Source organism: Megascapheus bottae, chromosome 27 (assembly GCF_031878675.1).
Source record: "Megascapheus bottae isolate mThoBot1 chromosome 27, mThoBot2.hap1, whole genome shotgun sequence".
NCBI lineage: Eukaryota > Metazoa > Chordata > Mammalia > Rodentia > Geomyidae > Megascapheus > Megascapheus bottae.
In genome coordinates, this window is record NC_143535.1 from 9,885,071 (window position 1) to 9,893,107 (window position 8,037).

General features: G+C 37.2%; 1 long non-coding RNA gene across 1 annotated transcript; it reads left to right on the forward strand.

Annotated features, from left to right (window-relative positions):
- Positions 1-1,011: 1,011 nt before the first annotated feature.
- Positions 1,012-7,276, forward strand: LOC150045596 (uncharacterized). The gene is made up of 3 exons (XR_016532824.1): positions 1,012-1,071; positions 6,081-6,208; positions 7,070-7,276. It is a non-coding gene; the product is annotated as an uncharacterized LOC150045596 (long non-coding RNA).
- The last annotated feature ends 761 nt before the right edge of the window (positions 7,277-8,037 follow it).

The window sequence follows — 8,037 nt, forward strand, 5'->3', positions numbered from 1 at the left end:
GACAAGCTGTGAATTTACAATAGAATACCATTTATTCTTTTTGCCTGATTTCAATGGCAATTCAAAAAGCAATTTATTTTATTGGCAGGTGTGGGGGGGTAGTTTGTGGATTAGTTAACATTTCTTCCTTAGCTTCGAAAGACAATAGGCGATGTCTTTAGGGTAGCTCAGTGGTTAGAACTCTATTACATTTGAAAGTCTTCCCTTGCTGTGTTATCTATTATATATTTTCTATTTATAATTCAAACAGCATTTTGAGATGAAAGCTATGACTGTAATATGTATTCACTAAATTGCTCTCTGTGTATATGCATGTATATGTCTATAAATATGTATGTCTTTTAGGTCTAAATTCTACAAGTGAATGAAAATATATGCAATAGTTGACATTTTGAGTTTGGTTTATCTCACTCAAAATGGTGATACTAAGTTCTATCCAATTTCCTGCAAATGATATAATTTCATTTCATTTTTTGTTATGGCTGTGTACTATTCCATGGTATAGATGTACCAGGTTTTCTTAATCTATTCTATTCCTCAATTGTGGGGAACACCAGATCCCATAGCTGGGCTATTGTGAACAGAATTGCAAAAAACATGGGCAGGCAGGAATCTCTCTTGTATATTGACTTACCTTTCTTTGGCTAGATGCCCAGGAGGGGTCTGGGGGCTCTATTTCCATGTTTTTACATTCTCACCAGCAGTGTATGATGATCTGTTTTTCTCCAAATTTGTTGTTGGTCTTCTTGATGACAGTTATCCAGACAAGGGTAATGACTGAAACTCAGTATAGATTTGTTTTGTATTTCCTTCATTGTTAAGAATAGATACATTTCTCAATGTATCTATTAGTCATAGGTATTTTTTTATCTGAAATCTGTTTTGTTCAAAATTTCTCATTAATTGGCTTATTTGTTATTCTGCTGTTGTTATTTAAATCTTTTAACAGTTTTCTTTGTGTTTGCTTTTTTGCATAATTCATGTATCATCAACCTATACTTTAATCCATGAAGATAAAAGCCTCAACCATGGGATTCATCTGTTTATTTCTAAGGTCCACACCGGTGTCTGGTAGGTAATAGATAATCGGTAAATATCCAGTATTCAAAGTCTCACGTTAAGGATGTAGAACAAACCCACATAGGTGAGAACAAGGCAGCTTTTCTTAGGTAGTATAAAGCTAGCTGACTTTGGTAGGCAGTCAATGGAAGATGGATTCAAGTCTTTTATATTATCTCATAAGAATACGAGCCTTGGACTGTTTGTCCTGTTCAGAGGTTTTTGTGAAAGAAATTGCTCTCTAAGACTTTGCCAAAGTAGACTCTGCATGGTGTCTTCTCCTTTTGTGTCACTTTCTTCTCCACTGAGGTCTTGGGTCAGATGTGATTTATCAGCCACATTGATTCATATAAGTTTCTTTCTGGCTGGGAGGAAAAAAAAAGACAGATTATGTTCCTGGCTTCTCTTAGAGACAAGGGGACTGAAAACGAAGGACGTTTCCCTCTCCCTAGGTCCTGTGCAGCCACATAGAATAAGTGATTTTTTTTTTTCCACAGAGACCATCTCCAAGGAGACATGGAGTTTAATTCAATCCTTTGTTTCTATTTGTGACACCTTCGCCTAACACCTATTATATTCCAATCTTTCCTAGTTAGACTTTATTCATTCTTTACTCCATGTTGATTAGAATATCCTGGTGATGATTAGATTTGATCATTATCTGTACAAATATAATCGCGAGCATGTGCCATGAGTCTCAAAAAGTAAGTTTTCCAGGAAGTCAACATTTATAGATGCAGGCAAGGTGATCTCCATAAACCATGTAGGTGCTTCATATATATTACAGATTTCAATCCAAAAAACAAATCTATGCAGATTCCACTGAGGGCCAGGGAGCTCAATGAATGTATCCAGAATTCTGAGTAGCAATCAGCTTCTCATGGTCTTTTGAAGTATTCCTTATGCCAGAGGTTTCTCTGATAGGGTTATTTGAGGATAATAGAAAGCTATTAAATATTATGAGCACAGTCCATGGAATCAAGTGATTGAACTCATTCTCTAGGCTTTGTAGGGAGATGTGTTTGATTAGTTAGGTCTGAGTGTCTACCCACAACTCTTAGGGTCACATTCTGTGCATCATTCCTTATTTTCATTTATAATCTTCCAAAAATGTTTCTCCCTTGGAGTTAAGTGTGTGCAATCTGTGTATAGCTTCCAAATTAGGATGCTGAATGCATATGTCCTATGGAGTCAGTTAGAGCCAACTGTGTAATAAATGCCCTTACTTACCTGCTTATTATTTTCAGATTGTTGTGAAGATTCTGAGTTATTTTTGTCTTGGGCTTAGGGTAGAGATATGTTTCCATGCTGACAATGTCACCTGGTGAGATATATATTTTAATAGTAGTCAGCAGGAATCCTTAGAAAGCCATGGGGACCAAAAGGTTCACTTAGAAGGAAGCTAGTAAGCAAAATTCTTTGGGGCTACCACTAGAGCCTGGCACATAGTAATTCAGAAATACTGGCAACCTAAGGAAATTACATGTCATGGTTACTTTCAGAGTAGTTGCCAAACTCTAATGCCCAGATGAGAGCAACATCTGTTTCTGCAGAGCCAAAATCCATTCTTGGCATCTACCAACATTTATTTAAGATATAGCCAAGATTAGAAGACTGGCATTAATAAAAACCATTTACCCTCCTCCATCCTACTTTTTTTTCATTCCCCCCCAAAGACATGAGCTATTATTTTTCTGAGTGTGTCTATGTTTTCATTTTCTATGACAGTCACATTGGCAGAGTTCAAGAAATTTAAAACTATGGAAATTCATGTGAATTCTAAAAACCCAAAGCCTGGGCAGAACTTGAGACCTACAATGCCGAGCTATATGAGCAAGTTAAATTGGTTTGCTTAAAATGGTAGACCAGTGGGCACAGGATGATGCACAGAGATGGCTTTCTGGCCGGCTTCACTTGGCATATGACACAGGAGCAGCGTGTCTCTGGGAACTGGGTCATGGCTTGTGGATTTTTTGCTTCCTTAACTCATCACTAGTCATTGGAGCATGGAAAGCGCCTCCGAAGAGTTGACAGAATGGGTTTGTGGAGGTGATAAGTGAAAACAAATCAAAATGGAGCTTCTTTTCATTGAAGAACCCATAGAGTCAGTAAGGCTGTGGAGATAAGACACGTGTTTCCTTTCTTTTCTTTTGTTGATAGTACTGGAGATTTATTTAATTCAGGGCCTCACACTTGCTGTGACATATGAGTTGCCAATTGAGCCACACAGCAGTTCTTTCTCTTTTGCCATGAATTCCTTTTTGTAGGTTTCATGCTTTTCCCTAGAGCAACCTCCACCTTCCAACTGGGTGACAGGTGAGAGCTACCATGCTTTTGATGTGGAACCCTGAGAGCTTTTGTCCAGGTTGGCCTCAAAGCACCTGTCCATGTTTCCTGAGTATTTGGGATGACAGACTCTCAAGGTAGATAACAAATCATCAAAATGAGTAAGTCAGAAATGTGACAGACTCTGAGCCTAATATTCGTTTCCACTGGTTTGATGGTATAAACATTGCGTTTTCTTGTTGTCATACATTAAGAGTACCTTTTAGGAATTGGTGATTTACCAGGAAATGAGGCCACAGCGCCTGATCTGAGTTACCCTTCCTGCTTCAGCCTTTTAATCTAGCTTGTTTAATTAATAGAAATTAGGAATTCAGATTGTATAATTAGTCTTCAGAGACATAGTCAATGGTCTCTGAAACTGTATTTGCAAACTCTATTCAATTCAGGAGAAAAGATGTCATTATAACTCAGTCACCTCTTAAGTGCCTTATAGTTTAATCGTCTTGTGTTGGCTATTCATTCTAGCATGTGAGTGCCAGAGAGGACACACCATTAATTTCTATGGGAAGACAGACAGAAGGCCAGAGAAAGAGAAAAATAAATGGGATGAGCACACATTTGTCAATTCGTTTATTTCTTCATTAAACATTTACTGATTTCTTTCATATCAGGAGTTAAATTCGGCATATTAAATTTTTTCAAGGTAGGTTTGAGTAGGTTTTCAAGATAGGTTCAAGATAAATTAGTTCCAAAGCCCCACCAAATGAGAAGTATAAGAACAGTTCTCAAATACAAGAAATTAAATGTAGAAGGCTTTGTCTATGTAGTTTGACTAGTTGGTTTAGTAACACTTCAAATTTTCTCTAGAAAATGCCCCCAGAACTAAGTTGTTTAAGAAAATAGATTAGCATAATTTACAAACTACCTCTTGACTCAAAGATTAAACAAAGAATGGTCTTTAAGATCTGGAAGGAGCCTACATTTTAGTAGCTAACTAGTCTTACACAATGTATCATCTTGAAGGTTTAAAGCAGGAAATTTCATTATGCATGTTACTTGCCTGAAGGCTTGACTTCACAAGGTCAGGAGTACAAAATATTGCATTTAACAAGCTGCTAAGAATCAGCTAAGCATTTAACTCTGATACAAAAACTGTCCTTTGAGAAAAGTGCCTGTAAACTTATTTAATTCAAATGACAGGGTGTTGATCAACAGCTAACGGACAACAACACAAAGTACTGCTTTCTAGGCTGGGAACGGGCAATTGGCACATACCTATAGATTTATTTGGATGTGATCTTGTTATTGAGGCATTCCAAATTTTTCCCCTTAAATTCATTGAGAACATTTTGTGTGTGTGTGTGTGTGTGTGTGTGTGTGTGTGTGTGTGTGTGTGTGTGTGTGTGAATGTGTTAGAAATCTAAGGGAAATAATCTCATAGAAAACCATGAAAATCACATGTATCTTCTATTTTGAGTGACTCGGACAGCCCGTGAGCTAGTCTTGTTTCTGTGCATGCATAAAGGCTGTACTTCTAAATCCTGGAAGGTTCCCCTTTGAAGACTCTTACATAACCTTTGCATTCATCGCTAGCTATTTTCTTTGATGGAAAGGGGGGTATCCTGTGGATACTTTCCTGATGTAGGAAGAAGAAGGTCATGGATAATCTTTCTACTTTCCCTTCTTAACCACAGAGATAAAATTTTATTAGTTTTTGAGCCCGTTAACATTTTATTTTCTCCTCTAGAAATGATTGGGAGTATGCAGCAAGGCAGGGTACTCTTTCATTTGTGGAAGCATCTCGAGAATTTTCCTTTTTTTCTTCACCACTTAAGAAAAGTACCTCTAATTTATTTCTTGCTGACAGCTGAAGCAGGTTTGGGAAGCAATTCAACTTTCATAATAAGAAAGTCTATGTAGATTAAGACCTGCTTAAATTTAGAACTGCTTTAGGATTAAGAGACACACGTAGAACTGAAAAGAAGGTTGAGATTGAGCTACATTTAATATTCCAAATATGAACAAGCTAAACCAAATACTTATATACAAATACATATGAACACTGGCTAGGCTAAGACAATGGTCCCTGAACTGAACAGACTCAAGAGATAATGTAATGATTGAGCCGATAGAGCAGGCCATTATGTTTAAGCAAGTTACAAAATTATAAAAATTTACACGCAAGCAATGTACAGGTGATTTTTCATAAAAATATCCTGAGTTGACAACTAGATTAAACGGAAAAACATGTAGAAGTTTGGAAGCAGGCCATCGTGAATGGAAAAGTACACACTGAAACAGAAATTAGTGTCATGAAACATGAGGTTGTTAGAGGATCTGGATTCAACCCAACAATAAATGAAGAGATTCCTGCTGCTGGAGGATGAGAGAAAGGAGATACACAAGGCCAGCAAACCAGGAATGCAGAGGAGCTCCTGACAGGATGACCACACGAACATTTCCCACCATTAAAAAATAACCACTCTGTTTTGATGACTGCATTTACTGATTACATCCTACAGTTTCTCTCTTATCTATTCATCTAATAGGGCTTTAGCAAAAATATTAATAATCTTCGCTCAGTGTGAACTCTGGAGACTGAGCCCACATTGGTAGTCTTTTCTAAATATTTATTAACTGCGTGGTTGATTAATTTTTTTCTGGAGTTTTGACAGGGATGGACTTTATTAGCTTCTCATATTCATCTCCCTTTCTTCCTTTTCATTGAAAACCAGAATGAAAATGGTATGTCTTAATCTCTGGTTATTAGAAAATGTATACCAAAGCCACAAATGGCTGAAATTGATGAAGAATGACCCCATCAAGTGTTGTTAAGAATGCAAAAGAACTGAACACACCTCTGGTGAGTTAAAACTACTTTGAAAAGCAGATTGGCTGGATGTGGGAGGCTCATGCCTCTAATCCTAGCTACTCAGGAGGCTGAAATCTGAGTACTGTGGTTTAAAGCCAGCCCAGGTAGGAAAGCCTGTAAGTCTCCAATTAACCACCAGAAAATCAGAAGTGACGCTGTGGGTCAAAGTGTTAGAGCACTATCCTTAAGCAAAATTGCTCAAGGAGAGTGTCCAGGCTGTGAGTTCAAGCCCCATGACTGACAACATGCCCCCCCAAACCCAGAATACCAGCTTGGCATAAGATCTAGGCATTCAAGGTATTGATCCACATTAACTAAAACCCATACACACACACACACACACACACACACACACACACACACACACACCACCACCACCACCAATAAGTGAATAGAGAAAGGAACACTGCTATCTCTGTACCAATAGAGCTTACTAAACAATAACAAAACACTACTGATGTATGTGATAATGCAGATGAATTTTAAAATCAGTATTCAGATAAGAAAAACTAGAAACTAGATGGATTCCTTATGTATCTCTTTATGTTTTCAAACTTTTCATTAATCATTTTTGTCAACTGCATTTGTATAGCACTTAGAGGACTCTCCTCTAGTTTTGCCATTGACTTCTCCATTGCCTGTTCATATTGAGTGGGAGATACTATTCCTTGATTTGCCAATTTTCTTGAGTTTCTTTTTCTGCCCATTTGAAAATGGGAGCAAGATTAATACTGCACAAAATTATAATTTTTAATATATAACCAACCTAGAGCTCTTTAGCTGTCCAGACAATAGATATTCACAGTTTTAGATTGGTATCATCACTCTCTCTCTCTTTCTGTGCACTTACAGACAAAGCTAATACCACCACCGGTCACCATTTTATGACAGAAAAAAAATCCTCAATCCAATCTCTGTTGTATTTAAGTCCCTCTGGACCTACAGTATAATTGAACTCCGAGAAATATAGTATACATGAGGCAATCACTTTGCTACAACTGGATTAAGAGGAAGACAATTTGAGATCCTCATCACTGGAATAACAAACTGCCAATGCCAGCCTAGGTGAGTGGGCTGCCATCTGCTCTGAAGTTCAATGGTGAGGTTTATACTCGCACATAGAATTAGACTTGTATGGAAACTGGATTTTTGTAAACTTTCCTTTGCTCTACTTGAATTGATTGGCTTCCATTTACACCCAGAGTATATTGCCTGTCAGTGACTCTCAGACTTACAATCACACTTTAAGATGCAGATCCAGAGATTCCATCAAAGATATTCTGAAGGTTGAAAGCCAGGCCCAGGGATATCAATTTTGTATACAATATACCACACTTGGTGCTCTGGCCAGATGACCTATAGAATGTCTCTATTATATCTCCAAATGAATACTTTTAAGTTTAATGAACATCAGCTAAGTAGCTAAACTAGCTTATGCATTTCTAAGCAAGAATCTGTCAACTTCATATCCCTTCATAAAGAAAACATGCAAGCTATTTCTATTGTCTTTTAGTAATATTTATTTTAGTTTTTTTTAGCATTAGTCTTTGAGTCTCTAGTATATTTAAATAACTGTGGTATCAGTATAAATCCCCTGGCCTGCATCTGCTATGAATTATTCTGTAGGTGTGATAACCATGATAAGCTTGTGTGCTAGCAATTCATTTTCAAGTATGGGTTGGTTAAGGGACTAAGCATCCTGACTACAGATTCCAGAACATGTTTGAAATAACTACTACAAGATGTTCTGGAATTGAGCTATAATATTGACCTAACAGATATTGGCAGACATTCTTTCATTTAATGAAACAAATAAGGTA